This window comes from Silene latifolia, chromosome 11 (genome assembly GCF_048544455.1).
Source record: "Silene latifolia isolate original U9 population chromosome 11, ASM4854445v1, whole genome shotgun sequence".
Classification (NCBI taxonomy): Eukaryota; Viridiplantae; Streptophyta; class Magnoliopsida; order Caryophyllales; family Caryophyllaceae; genus Silene; species Silene latifolia.
This window is the reverse complement of record NC_133536.1, coordinates 112,617,514-112,633,677: the sequence shown is the minus strand read 5'-3', so window position 1 is coordinate 112,633,677 and position 16,164 is coordinate 112,617,514.

Here is a 16,164-nt window from a genome sequence, read left to right as displayed (position 1 = left end):
TCTTCCCAATCGTCCTCAGCAAGAGAGAATTATATAAAAGAACGCCTCTTGGCGTAATCCTGCGTTGCCTTGATCATTCACTGGCACGGAAAGTGATGGAAGAAGTCCATGATGGAGAATGTGGCCCTCACATGAGTGGACCAATGATGGCAAATAAAATCACGCGTTTGGGATATTATTGGACCACAATGGAATCCGATTGCATCAAGTATGTCAGACATTGTCATAACTGCCAAATCTTCGGGAATGTGCAACATGTCCCTCCTTCATTACTCTACACCATGACATCTCCTTGGCCATTTTCTGCTTGGGGAATCGACATCATCGGAAAGATCACCCCAGCCGGAACAGGAGGTCACTGTTTCATTTTGGTGGCTATCGACTATTTCACCAAATGGGTAGAAGCGGCTTCTTATACTAGTCTCACGACCAAGAACGTGGCAAAGTTCATACAAACCAATATCATCTGTCGATACGGTTGCCCACATGAGATCATCGGTGACAATGGATCCTATTTCCAAGTCGAGACCAGAGCAATTGCTAGCCAAGTACAAAATCAAGCATCACCATTCCTCGCCATATAGGCCACAAACTAATGGTGCGATAGAGGCAACAAACAAAAACGTTGTCACAATCCTAAAGAAAATGATTGACAACTATCGAGATTGGCCAAGCAAGATACCATTTGCCTTATACGATATCATTACATGTTAGGGCCATGCTGAGGCCACCCTTTCTATTTGACCCTACGGCGTGGGCGAGTGCAGCCGATCGAGCTCGAGAAATGCCATCCTTGCGTGTTTTGCACAAAGTCAAATCCAGAAGCCGATTGGAAGGGATAGGTACTGAAGAACTCATTCTCCTGGATGAACGTGGGTGCGCGCGTTGCATAGTAGTACCAAACGTATTGAGGCACGTATCAAGCGAGCCTTCAGCAAAGGGTTAAGCCAAGGAACATCAAAGAAGGAGACTTGGTTCTCGATAAATTAGAGCTCTTTTGCATTCGATCCGCGAGAAGTTAAGTATTTGGGCGGACCGTTTATCAAATCCATACTCCGATGCCGGTTGGGATCACAGAGACTTAGATGGGAATGCGTTGCCAGCAGCAGGCCGGAGCCAGCTAAGCGTTACTATGCATAGAATAGGAACAAAACGCGCCTCGCGTGGCTTTACCTCACGTGTCGCTCCTGTGGCACGGAATATAAACGCCCCTGGCCACTAAAATAAGCTAATGTCACCTTGCTCTTTGCATTTGACAAATCGTCATCCTCATATCATCAAATAAACTGCGAATTTGGTGTGCTTTAAGAGTAAGTAAAGCTCATGCTTATTTTCTAGTTCATATAGCTCTTGCTTAGAACAATTATTCTTTTACATTTACTTGAACTACGCAAGAAGGGCTAGATTTCATTTTTAAAATGAATACGTGAGGCAATCCTTCATGAGGATACAACCCATTATTTTTTAAATGTAAATAAAGGACATTTGCATATGCATTTGAATCTGACAAGAATAATAAAAGAAAAATCACAATAACAGTTTCATAACCAATGACTTTATTTCATTTCTTTTCATAATAATAATACGCTACATAATAAAATAAATGCTAAAATAAATAGGCTAGAATTCTAAAAACCCCACCATATTGCAAATAATAATAATAAATAATATCAAAGACTTAGGCTATTCTTCCATTTTCCCTTTCGCTTTGTCCTTCTTATCACTATTTCTTGTCTCGACCACTTCAGCGAGGCGCTCCTGCGCTATCTCGGGCCTAATCACCAACGGCCTCTCTCGTGGTCTAGCCTTGCCATTCTTATCTACCACCTTTTCCACGGCAGGAGAAGTCTTCGGTTTCTTCGTTGGATGAACAACTCGAAATCCGATGCTTCCTCTCCCTCGGTCAGAGTGCTTCTTTTCTCCTTCTCTACATCACGAACCTTGTAGTCAACAGTGTTCGCGTTTCCTTAGTCTCTCGCGCTCCTTGAGTAGTAGCTTTCTCCACTGCAAGTAGGAATCGACACCCATAGTGCACTAACAGAAGAGTTAAGAAACCACATGTTTATTTGAGCCCATTTGATGGCCCACTCTCTTCGGCTCTCGTAGTAAGCGCCACGGGCAAGATGGGAACAAGATCAAGATTCGAATCATCTGCTTCAATCCAACCTGCCTCTTGACCTCTCGGGAAGATGCATATCATGAATTCAAGCCGAGAATGCGCACCGATCAGGTAGGATCTGGGAGCGATCTCCAGTAACAGACTTGAAATGCCACCATGGTACGATTCATCTAATCGAGGACCCGTCCTCGCTCTTCGGCTTGTTCTCGGTAGTTGCACTCGGTAAAGTCCACCATGTAAAGCCTAGTCCTCATTGCAGGGTGAGCGAGCATGATAGCGTGGAACATTAGCTGGGGGCTCGATCAATCGTAAGCGCTCCATAAGCCAAACCTACCAAAAGCATTATTAGTATCCGAGAAAAAAAGAACGGAAAAAGAACGGAAAAAAAAACAAAAAAAGAGAAAAGAAAAGTTGTGTTCTTTTACCGCAGTGGGACTTCCCAAATAAGGAAGGTCGCGTTGGCTTTCCCCGTTATCTAACCCCAACAGAATCTCTCCTAAACATAGGCAAGTGGGCTCTCAGCCCCATCACTGATAGGCTCAAATAGCGAGGTCACTCTCATATCCTCATAAACATGCCCTTGAAGGACATAAACATGCAATAGGCCAAAACCCCGAATGCCCTCCGCCCCTCGCAACATAGGAGATAGTAGGATCCCCCTATTTACGAATCGATCAATGAAATCCAGCATTCGGACTCCTTTTGAGGTCACAAGGCGGTCAACCTCAGCTCTTGTCAATCCAAGCAAATCCTAAATTTGTTTTTATACCCTTTGAGAAGTAGAGGTATAGCGGAGAGTAAATGTTCCGAGGTCCCAACCACTAATTGCAAAATTTCTTGAGGAATGGGCGTATCTCGCCTCCGGGAAAGGCAAATCGTGATAGTTGGGTCCCAATACTCAAGACAAGCATCCAAGAACGGTTTGAAATCCTTGATTAGTCATGACTCAAAATTGATCCAAAGTTGCTGGCACCCATATCACGTTTCTCTACATTTGAGAACTCGTTTGTCCATTCTTTTGAGATGAAATTTCTAAAGTATTCATGATGTATGATTAATTAGAGAGTTTTATGTAATAAGAGGAGGAGAAAATCAAGAATTATGTGAATAAAACCTCCATCGACGTCTATATTTATACTAAAAGTTTGTTTCCTAAAATGCAGAAACGGACACACTTAGGAAAGGGCACAACACTGATGCGCCTCTTTAAAGAGACGCAGCCTCTCCTCGCCTCTTCCTCATCTCGTATTCTGTGATTTTCCGCATTGGATATTTCCTAATTCCGTAAAGCATAATTTCTATTATTTTTTTAATTCCGTCAAATTACTATATTTCGAGTTTCCTAATCTTACGGGCACGCATTTCGAGGCGACATCGGCATTCTCGTCATTTGACACACTTATCCATTTCTTTTTAATTTTTTTTTTAAAATCATTTCACCAATTTAATTACTTGTTTTCAAACTTACCCGTTTCTTTTTTTGGGGAATCATTTCCAGTCCGTTTCATTTCAAACTTATATGTTTCTGTGTTCATTTTTTAGGGGTAACCACTCCTACCGCCCTATCATTTTGATAATTTTTGCATTTTCTCGAGTCTTTGTCTTTTGATAATTTAGGCCATGTGTACAAAGATGTGCTTTATGTGCAATTTATGTAAATCGTCGGCAGCATGACGGCATAAACCGTCATCTACCAAACCTGCTCAAAGCTAACTGCGAGTACAAACATACACCTAATAAAGAAAGGCACTCAAAGCCGTTATATATACAACCAAAAGGAATATGTACCAAATCAGGGCTCGGGCAAAACAAAGTGTATAAAGTGCAAAATGAAGGTCCTATAATGTACAAAAGTGTGTGAAGTAAATCTGACCACAAAAACGACAGCAACAAACTCACGTCGCGCCAACTCAGTAACTCTCACCTCAGAGCAACGATCAGCCGTCGCGGACACTCTAGCTCCCTCGTGACCGTCTCCTCTCGGGCTGGGCTGGCTACAAGCTCCAAGTCATGACTCCTCTCTGGCTTGACAGAATTGGCTCGTACGATCATTTTGAACAAAGAGAGGATTAGAAAAATTCAAAAATGAAGTAAGCGGAAGGTTCATACGATGTCGACCGCCGACCAAGTGCCTCGATGCGGTAGCCGCAGCGGTTGGCTACCCTCCACAAAGCCACGAACCGGGATGGGCGCGACCTACGTTTGATAAACACGGTCTGCTGATGCTTGGATAAGTTTAAACAAGTGTGTTCTTATACAAAAAAATTAAATGGAAATTGGGGAACATACCATCGAATCGGATCACGCCTTTCGTCGGTGGCATCTCTCACGCCGCGTCAAAGTTGCGGCTCGGAGATCGTCGTCATCTCCCAGTCGCATCGGTGTACTCCGAGGTCTCGGGGGTACCTTTGGGGGCTCGATGCCGCCACCTCAACCTTACGCAAAATTTCAAATGGTTTCCCATTAATTGATGATCATTCATCATGTTTCGGGACAATCGAAAGAAGAATAAAGCACTTACCACAACTGGCGATCGCGACTTGGTAAAGGAGCAGCGGTAGTACTCAGGGGAAGAAAGGAGGGCGTCGTCACGGCGTGCGCCGTCTGCCTCCCTCTCGGCCAGGCTCCACGAACATCGTCCGAGGGAGGATCGTGGGGGACCGTCGGGGACATCACGAGCAGCCGGCAGAGACGCTAAGCCACCAGTACTACCACCCGGGACCCGTCGCGTCCTCACACGACAACCCGGCTCGAGCTCCTGGGTCAAGGACCTCAGCCACAAAGAGGAGGGGCGCGGTGTAGTCCACCCAAGGCACAGCACCCTTTATGAAAAGCGAGCAAAGTGCGTTCTTATGATCGGTTCTAAAAAGCAATGAAGAAGCAAACAAAGAAGGGTCGATCCGAAGAGTACTCCGCCCTCCAACTAGCAGGTCGTTCACGTCCGTCGGCGGAGCGTCATGAAATGAATGCTGGCTCTTCGTCGACAAATCACCCAATCTCACAATGGGATAAGCTCTCTCCAGCAGCTCACGAATCCTCTTGGGCGCATGACTCGGGAAGTAGGAGTACACGCCTGCGGCAAGATAATCAATAACGATCTTTTGTGATTCGAAAAAGAAGAAATGATCTTTCATGATACAAACAAGGTTCATACCTCAGCTGGATCCAGGCCAACGGTGGTAGGAAAGTCCCCTTCTCTACTCGACTCAGGAGCGAACCATGGCCCTAAATAGCGAATAGGGACCAGCAAAACCAGCGTGACCCGAGTCCCAGCGGCCTAGGCCACTCAGGTCGAAAAGGATGGGAAGAAGCTTATCGACATCCTCTCTCCTTGTCTCGAGGTAGATCGGCGGCAAGAACCACCGAGCCACTGAGCGAGCTCTACTGCTGCAGTGCAAGGAGGAGGAGGCTGTCTCCCTCCCATCGATCACCACCATCGCGGTCTCTTCCCGACCAAAGTAATCCCGGACGTGAAAACTAGGCACCGGCCCGGAACCGCGGCGCCATCGGCGCCCGAGGTTCCAATGGTCAACTCTAGCCTCGGTAGTCGCCTTAGGTTTTGTCTCGCCGGCCGACAACCTCACCTCATGACAAACGGAAATCATGCCGTAATCCTCCAAACTTGACCCCAACCTGGCCAAAGGCATGTGAAAGGTAGAAGGCCGTGTCAAAAACCAATGAAGGCTAAAGAACTAAGGTTAGCGAATCTTCCTTTCCTTGATGTCCCTCAAACTCGTACAAAGGCACCTAACGCTCCCGGCCCGATGATGGTCGCTCCTCCGGCGACAACCTCCCGTAAACTCCATCATCGTCGTGTGGCTGAGAAAGACACGATGTTCCCGGCCTCCTATCTTGATTGAAAGCGAAGCTATCTTTGCTCGAATGAAAGAAGGGAATAGCGAATAAGAATAAAAGAAGATAAATGAAAAGAGTGATGAGTTCAAATTACCAATCTCTTCCGTCCTGTAGGACAAGTGACCCTCAAAGCCCGGATAGGGTGTACGCGATCCCACTCTCGGCCCGCTCGGGTGCTCTCTCGGTGATGACCACCTCGTCAGCGTTGGCTTGCCTCTGGCCTCCTCCTCCTCGACAACCTCCTCCTCGGCGACCTCGTCCTCAGCCGAAGTGCCACTACGACGGTAAAAAAGCATGCTCTAACGCCTCCTCGAGTGTCACGAGAAGGTTAAAACCGTGTCCACGTCCATGGGACCCCTCACAGCGTAGAAGCCTCGTCACTGCATAATTAAAGTGAATTTGGTGCGCGTCAAATGACAAGCCTTAATTAAGGATTTCGAGCTTTCAAAGCTTGATAATCGCTCTTTTTCTCGCCATCTTTGGCCATTTTCCTAAAAACCCGACCATTCGTGGTAATATAGGTCAATTGATTAAATCTAAATTGAAGCCTAGTCATGGGTTTGAGTCGAATTTAAATGCATTCAGTTATAATGATGATTATGCCTAGAAAAGTGTCCTGAAAAAGCCGTCACAAATCAAAATTCTGAAATAGTAGGAAGTTTGCCCATCGTACAAAGGATTAAATATCAAGTTTCGCCATAAAATGGGAAATCCTAAGGCTATTTTTTGAAGCAATTTACGTTGGTTGTGGGCGAGTCTCAATTTCACTTAAATGCTCAAGACTAAATGAAAATTCGAAATGAACATATGGTTATGATCATATATTGCCAATTATCCATATACCATGTCATTTTTGCAAGACAAAATCGTTTGGGAAAAGCCCTTTAAATTTTAGAGCATTTTTTAGGGTTGGAAACCCTAATTTGTCAATCCAAATTGATCAAATATGGAAGATTAATGCAAAGATAATACACATACCTCGATTAGTCATGGCAAATGCAAGCTTTTGATCAAATTTTGGCGAGTATTGTTGGAATGAGGGAGTATTAGACGAATTTTGTTTGAAATTATGAATAAAACAAGACTTTATGGGTTTTTACCCCAGAGGCAGAAGCCACACTCGGGAAAGGGCCTTGCGGAGTGCTGCGCTCTTCCAAGAGATGCAGCTCTTCTGCACCTCTTCCTCAGTTTCCCTCAAAATTAATTTTTCGAAGATTTCATTATAAGTTCGTTATCTGTGGGCCATTTTTGGTGGCCTCTTCCTCAAATACCATATATCATATATTTGGTCCGTTTGATGTTTCTTCTTCTCCAGGACCATTTTTAAACCCAATTTGTGAAGCTGTTGCGATAAACATCAAGACCTCGCTTGCCACAACAAGCGAGTACCCTCACAGTGTTTGACACACCTGCAATACATTCCCCCAGCGAGTTACGGGCGGACAATTGTCCCTCTCAAGGCGCGGAGGTCGATTTGATTATGTTCCCCCCAGCGAAGTTCAAGGCAGTAATTTTCCCTCTCCAACACGTGGAGATCAACATCAACATCAAGTTTTGCCCAAGTTTGTTTAAAAAGCGGGCGAGCAGATTTCCCCGGCGAGTTCTGCGCGTCTGCTTTGCACTCTTCGATTTCACGTTATTGCCTTCCTTTGGAGTCTCAGGAATCTCAGGTATAGTCTCTTCTTGTGGGTGGCGAGCCTCATACGTGGTCTAATGGACTTTAAACGACCCTCCCCGTGTGAAAGACTACAAAATGTTCTAGAGCAGTCGGGTGTGCTCGAGACCCCCTTGAGGCCTCGGTCGCCATAGTCGTCAGGTTGTAATCTTTGATTGACTTGATGGCTATATTTTGACTTTAGCCTTGTCAAGCCTCAATCAAAGTGGGGGCTGCTGTAGATACCTTATTTACGCACCTCACATGAAGCCACCGGTGATGATTGGGCGCGTGTTTGATGCGGGCGATTTATATGTGATTCGTAAGTTTGTCAAGTAAGCTCAAACACTTGTGTCTACCTCATAATGTCATCTATGGCGCGTCGGTCAATTGTGATGAATTAGAGTACATTTGGGTCGAGGTCAAAAGCGTCTTCATTTTCTAATAACTTAGTTTTAAAATCAGGAGTGAATATTACGGAATGTTCCGGATACTTCTATTCCATATTTTCAATCTTTTTTAATCTCTTTGGCAAATTATATCCGATATTATATAAAATATTAAAGAAATTGAGATCAAACCGCAATTCCATAATAGAAACGCGGAAATCTTTCTTAGTAGGAGAAAAAACCACTTAGGAAAGGGCCGCGGCCAGAGTGCTCGCCTCTTCGAAGAGACGATGGGCTACTGCGCCTCTTCCCGATTCCTTTACGCATATTTTCAAATCTTTTGAGATTCACTTCAATGTTTCTCCAAAACCCCTAATGCCTCCCGTGATTAGTATAAATAGGGACCTTCGTTCCTCATATTTCTCAAGAGTGTCAGCCCTTCTCTTCTCCCTTTGCATTTTCTAGACCACGCTCTTGCTTTTTTGGCGCCTCATGCTGAACTTTCGACCCGTAAGCTTGGATCTTCGGAGTATCAGCCTGCGTTTTGCATGACCAATTTGACCAACTCCACATCAATCAACCTTAATCAATCTTGTTTAATTTCAAATTAAGGCACTTTAGTAAGTACATTAGTGTTGAGCATCACTAACGCGTTAACTTAGTCAATCTGTTTAAGTAAAAAAACATGAGAAGTCAGGGTATAAATCCCTTCTTTTTATTAGTGCTTTATTTTTGTAATCATTATTGTAAGATTTAAGTCGGCTTACATTGAAGCCGATTAATAAAACCTTGTTTTAAACCTTTTTCTACGGAATGACGGAGACAAGCGTCGAGAAAGGGCGACAACTGCTGCGCCTCTTCAGGAGCGTAGCACACCTTTCGCCTCTTTACGAGGCTACGCGATTCCTGCTTCCTTTCTTCTTCCTTAAATCTTTGTTTCTCTGTTCGTTTGATTTGCCTTCAATTGCTCAATGTTTTATTTACGATATTTTCTAGCATAATAATTTTGACATGTAAATCATTAATAATTAATTCATCTTTTTAAATTCCCGACTTAAATCACTTATAATTCATATTTGCGGTTTCGTCATTAAAATCAATCCGGGTTTTAGAAGGTTCGATTCATCAATATTGAGTCTCTCTTGGAATTCATCGTTGATATATTTGTATCTGTTATTTGTCGTCATTATCATTGGTTCTTAGTTAATAACTTTGTTTAATCTATTTAGTTTAATTCACTGTTAATCTTGTTATTAATCTTATAATTCATTAATATTGTATTGATTTGTCTCAATTAATTTTACAAGTCTCTTATTGTTTTTATGACCAATTCATATGTAAATAACTGCTAAATCACTTCTATCCAGTCAAATAATAATCAGCAGATTAAATTACCAATGAATATTAACAACACGCAATTCGGCCACTGCGAGGTCGGGAAACGAGCAGTGTAATGACTGCTGCGCCTCTTAAAGGGCATGACTCTCGTGCACCATTCAAGTTGAATTATCTCTCGACCTTCCGTTGTTTCTTTGACTTAGTTATTAGTTTTTATTACTTAACTATTGTCGTATTATCACCACTAATCTGTTTATTTTCTAACCTAATTTATTTTCTCTTGTTTTTCTCAAATTATCCGTTTTAAATGTATTTTCAACGTAAATCAATTAACCTAATGCAATTATTGTAATTTTCTTTATTGTATTTTTATTCTATTCTTTATTATCATATTTTTGTGCTCTCATGCCGATTAACCTAAATCTCTCCGACATTATTGTATGCTAATTTCATGTTCACCGACTTAGTCTAAAATTCATGTTGGATTAATCTAATGGATGTTGCATTGCCATGCATATAACCTTGAACATATCAAGTATAGATGATCTTCCTAATCATTAGTAGAGGCAGCTATCGAGGCGGGCGGGATTAGGTGTTCGATCAAAAAGCTTCCTAATACGTACCCTCACCCCTTACTCAAGATCTCATGAACATCGTGTTCATTGGCATCCCAAGTCATTCTCGACATAGAATGCTAAGGGTAACGAGTTCTTGGTGTTCATGTCACTACTTTTGTGTCTTGACGCCTTTTGAGGTATTGAGCGGTTTCCAATTTTCCTGACAATAAATTGGTGGCGACTCCTAAAGTGTAAGCTTTCAGCACTTCCTCCCGAGGACCCCCATGGGCCAGCGTCCACAGAACATGTTTGTATGATCTACTCCAGCATGATCCCCATGAACCCATGATATCCTAGCACTTTTAATCATTTGTTCACATCCTCTGTTTTACTTTATTGCTTGCATTAGTTTAGACTCACCCAACTACAAACCCTAATCAATTGTGACATTATAAATTAAAATAGATAGACTTAGAACCCAAAGCACACCGTCCAGGTGGATGAAATACCGACTTAACCACTAGCTGGTTGTTTTGTTGAAATATAAATGTGTTTGATGGAGTGAACAACGACTCAAGCTCACCGTCCCAGTTTGATAAAATTACGATTCCTTATTAATCGGGAATGGGGTAATCGTTTCTACGATATGGCTACCCTATTTCCATCCTTTGGGTGTTTGATCACAGTCCTTGCACGTAAATTAGCCATAATAGTTAAAAGGAATCATTAGAAGAGAGCGAAGCTTTAAATACTTTAATATGTGAGGTAAAACTCCTTCATTTCTTGAGAAAGTGCGGATGGTTTTGAAACAAGACTTTCCAGGTCATAAAATGTTAGGTGTGGTTAAAAAGTTGAAATCTTTAAAGCCGAGTTTTGAGGAGATAAATAAAGAATGCTTCTACGATTGTGAAAATGCTCTTTGTATTGGCTAAGAAGGAACTTCATGATGTGACTTTAGTTGAAGCAGGATCCTCGAATGCGTGCCAATTCGAGGAAGGGAAATATACATACGAGTCTGCGAAGAGTTTATCGAAGCAGAAATAGTTTTAATCCAAAAGTTAAGACAAAAGTGGCAAAATGAGGGATAGTATGTCGTGTATTTCTGGACTTATTAAGAAGAGATGTATTCGAACAAGATGATACAAATTGATGATCGATGCCGAACACTTGCATTATGATGTCGAGAAATTGAATGTCTTTTTGAATTGTGCTCGAATCTTTGCTAAAAGCGTGGTAAAAGCTCTGTGTGATGGAAGAGATCAAGTTATTAACAGAAGAAATGTTTATTGCGATCTCATGTTGATATCTTGAATTCTCCCAATTTAACCGAGAGATTAAACAAATTTTCTATGCCACTCCCATTGATAAATTTCCTGGCCACGATGGGTTCACTAGTGGGTTCTTTAAAGATAGTTGGCAAATTGTTGGTGATGATATATGTGCAGCTATACAAGACTTCTTTCACGAGGCAAGCTTCTTACCGGATCGAATGCCGTATAAATATTGATAGACCTACTTTAATTCCGAAGCCAATTTAGACCAATTACATAGTGTAACATGATCTATAAAGTTATCTCTAATTATTGTGCAATAGATTGGCTGCGTTCTTGCTGACCTTATCGTGAGAATCAAGGGGCATTTATCCTGGGGAGATCTATTATTGAGAATGTGCTCTTCGCCGATATTGTTAAACTTTATATGTAGGCAATTTCCACTAGATGTTTATTTAAAATTGACCTTCGTATACGGCTTATGACACTGTGAGTAGGGTTTTGTTGCTCAATTATTTCAGAAGATAGGTTTCCCTGAGGCATTCACTCATAGGGTAATGACTTGCGTGCATACTACATCTTTCTTCTTTGTCAAATAAGAAAAGTTTTGGGTATTTCATAGGTAAAAGGACTCAGCAAAGAGGACCCTATATCCCCTTTAATTTTTACAATGTGTATGGAGGATCTTACCGAATGATCCATTTATGCCAATTGACCGATGGCCATTTCAATATCACTTACTGTGCAAGGGTATAAAGTTGAATCATTTGATGTTTGCGTGATGATCTTTTGATGTGCCGTAAATGCAATGCTCAATATATTATGCTTTGTTGATCAAAGCCTTCTCTCTCATTCTCAAAAGTTTAGCCTGACAATGAACAATACTAAATCGTAGGGTCTATTTCAATGGTGTTGCACAAGCTTTGAAGAATGACATACATCAAGTCATTGGTTTGGTGGGAGGGAAGCATGCTCATTGTGTATCTTGGGGAGGTACCTATTCGGGCAGGAAATCGACCAAAATAGATTACAATATCCCGACCGAAAGGATGTTTAACGAGGACTGTGGAGTCTAGGACCAAAGAAATGTCCTATCTGGGAGGATAGTTCTAATTAACTCTGTGTTAAATACTCTATATTTATATTGGACATGCATCTTTCTTATTCCTAAAGCCGTGATTAAGAGGATTGAAGCAATTTGTATAAAGTTTTATGGGATGGGAGTTCGATTTTGCACAGCCTCTAATTGCTTGGGATAAAGTCACTTTGCCAAAAGTGGAAGGAGGCACAGGTATCAAAAAGTTGAGGACTGGAATGTTGCCATTGTGGCTAAATTGGTGGTCCTGGATCTATGGTAGGGTGACAGGCTCTAGATTAGGTGGATTGACTATATTTATTTGAAGAATGAGAATTGGCAAGATCAACCAAACAAGATCTGTCGAGAAAAAAAAACCCTAGAGAAAGCTATGTTGCGTAGAGAAGCGAGTTTGACCTGGGTTTTCGCGCCCATGTGAGAAGTCTAACCTTCAAAGACATCGGGAGATGTCTTTACGGGGGCACATCCTGCTTATCAGAATGATATGTCGTAGAGGCTCGGAAGTGGAACTGTCTTTGAGGAAAACCCTCTGGAAATCAATGGTCAGGATGTTGATGAAGGAGGAAAGATGAAAATATCAATGAAGTTGTGGGAATCCCGTAGTTGATAGTTGAAAACTGAAAGTGGGGATGATTTTGATCATGATGAGGAGGATACGATAGTGGCTGGGGAATGCGAGGGAAATGGAGATTCGGGAGAAGATGAAGAAAAAGCAGTATGATGATATGCTACAAATTCAACCGGAGGATGTGGAGGAAGAGATTGAATGTTGAGTGGGCGGTTATATGCTTCATCTAGGAGCTAACCCACAGCAGGGAAGTGATTGAGATTCATCGGGTGCATTTGGACAAAGTTTAATATTGATAAGAATTTCAGCACTGTAGATAGATTTTTCTAGTTCGATTTAAAACTATGGAGATGAAGGAAAGTGATACAATCTAGACATTTCCTTTTTGATAAAAGCTTATGATTGTTAAAGAGAATTGGACAAAGGATTTGATTATCGAAAGCAAAAGTGAAATACGACCCTACATGGATAGAATACGCCAACACCGCCGATCAAGTGCAGAAGGATGAGGTTTGCCAAAAATTGCGAGTTGGTTGGAGAGTATATCAAGAGTGATCAAGCAACGAGAGGCGAGATTGGGGTTTACGGTGATGGTAGAGATGGTGGTGGACCCGGCATCTTCCGAATCGCATCTCATGAAGATGAAAAAGGAGTATGGTCCAGTGGAAATAGAATATAAATGGCGGCCTGTCATATGCTCCAAATGCCATGAGATGGGTCATGAATTGTACAAAGATAAGCATGGAGATCAAAAAAAGAAGGGACCAGTGGTGACTAAAAAAAGTATGGCGGCCAATAACTAAGAAAGTCTATTCAGAGCCGGTGGTGGCATCTACTCTCGATGAAGTTAGGTTGCTCACTTACAGGTAGGGATTCCATTAGGAGTTCAAAATCTTAGAAATCCCCATAAGAGATTGACTATTTTGACTAGGAGAGTTGATGAGGCTGGTGGCTATAGCAATGAGGAATTTGGAGCACATTCATATAAGGAAATCGTATCTTCTCCCCAAAGAAGCGGATAGAGCTCATGGTAATGCATTATCTCCAATACATTCATGGATAGTATAGGTTTCTAATATCACGGGGCATGAATAGAGAAGGAAAGCGAAAATATTAATTATTTCTTAGAATAAAGGTATTGGTTTATTTGGTCTATTGAGACAAAGATAAAAATAAAGTCTTTCGAAAGTACATTAATAGTTTTCAATAATGGGTGAATGTATTTCTACAAATAATGGATATCATAGTGGGGGAGGATTTGGATTTTGTGCCAACCTAAGATGTTTTAGAATGAAATTGATGTGACTCATATTTGTTTTAGTCTGAATTAACCTCGTTCCCATGCTTTATAGTACATAATTGGGTCATTTACTATCTTTAGTTTCCCATTTGCATATTCTTTGAGGTTTTGTCTCACTGGTAGGAAGGATTGCTAACCTTGCATTTACAAGGCGAAATGGAGCTAAATTGATTCAAATCTAATGACGAGCATCAAAGAGAAGACCAACACTAGAAGCCTAAGTAGATAATAAAGTAGTGAAATGCAGGCGATGATGAAGGATCCTTGCATTCCCGAGATGATCATTGCGGATTGTTAAGGAGGAAAAGAAGAGAGAGTATCTTCCCAGGAATCCGGGCGGATCGGCCGCGATGGGCGTCTCTATGATGTAGTCAGGCGTCTTGTGCCCAGACGGCGGCATGCAGCAAAGTGAGCATCTTCCCTGGATCCGGCGGATCCTAAGATAGAAGAGCTCGTGCCTTACTACCAAGACGCACAGATCGTGGCAGGAACTATGCAGGAATATGCTCATTTCCTTCGAGGAAGACATTTCCTCAACTTTTCTTAAGTCGTAATAGTCATTTTAAGCCCTTAGTAACCCTAATCTTTGTACCTAATCTTTAGTATAAATACCCCTTTGTATTACCTAGATTACTTGAGCTCTCTGAGTGATCTCTTAATCCATTCTTAATCATCTCTTAATACTCTCTAATTAGTTGTAATACAATTTATCAATATTAATCATATCTTAATCTCTTCTTAATTTCTCTATTGTTCATCATTTATTTTGGGTAATTAGAAGATTATTTGGGTTTATTTGTGAGATTGACAACCTTCCATCAATCATCAAGTACTTCTATTATTCTTTGCATTATTATTTGGAATCATCTTCATAGGTATAATTCCTTTTACCCTTGTTTTAATTATTGTTAATTACTTTCATTTATTCATCATGTTTAGCCTTGTTAGTTTGATTAGGCAATCTTATTAGCATGTTGAATTTGATAATGAGTGAGTAGTCTTCTAGCTAGGGTTAATGGGAATTAGGAAACAAACATGGGGAATGATTCATGCTTAATCTAATATGTTTTCATAATTTATTTGCTTGCTTTTTGTGATTTCAACTCATGCACATGTTATGTTTGATGAAATGCGAGCCTATGAATCCTTGCAATTTTTGATCCATCACCTATCTCTTCAATGAGGCTTGTAAGCTTATACACCAACTCGGGCCTCATTAGACCATGCATATAGTTGAATAGGAAGGATTAAGTTGACTTGTAGGTGTTGTACAATCTAATCGATTTGGCCCGGACCCCGACCTTCCCCTGGGATTGTAAGTTTATACACCAACTCGATCCCATCACAATAATAAGTGCTTGCATATGATTGAGAACATGTTTGTATGATCAACTCCCATGAATCCCCTATGAACCCATGACACCCTAGTGCTTTTTATCAATTGTTTACGTCCGTTTAATTACCTTGCTTGTTTTCATTGCTTTACTATTATCTCGTTGATTAGTTTAGTGTATCTCCTATCTCAACCCAAATTGTGACACTCTAAGACACAACCATTTTGCAATCGAAATCCTACATCAATACCCGCCCTTGGGATCCGACCTTTACTTACCTCTTTACTAAGAATAGTTTGTGAAGTTATAAATATTGTTTTGGTTGGTAGCTTTTGATGATCGGTTGAACCGGACCAAAAAATGGAGTCATTGGCTTGGGACGTTGTTAACTTGATTTGATTTTTATTAATTGTTTTTAGTTGTGTCTTTCTTCACCTTGGGGAAGTAAAACTCCTCAAGGTAATTCTCACTTTTTTCTTAGTGTACTTTTGCCGTATGGATATTATATATTATTGTGTTGACCATATGAGTATCACTTTCCTAAAGATCCTTTTCAAGCATTGGAAGCCTTAGAAACAAGTGAGGCCAAAAATAAGCATTAAAATCGAAGTAGATCTCCTTGAAGCCGTTCTAGCCAACAAAGAACTTACATATGAGCAATCCGTGTTAATAAATAACATTCT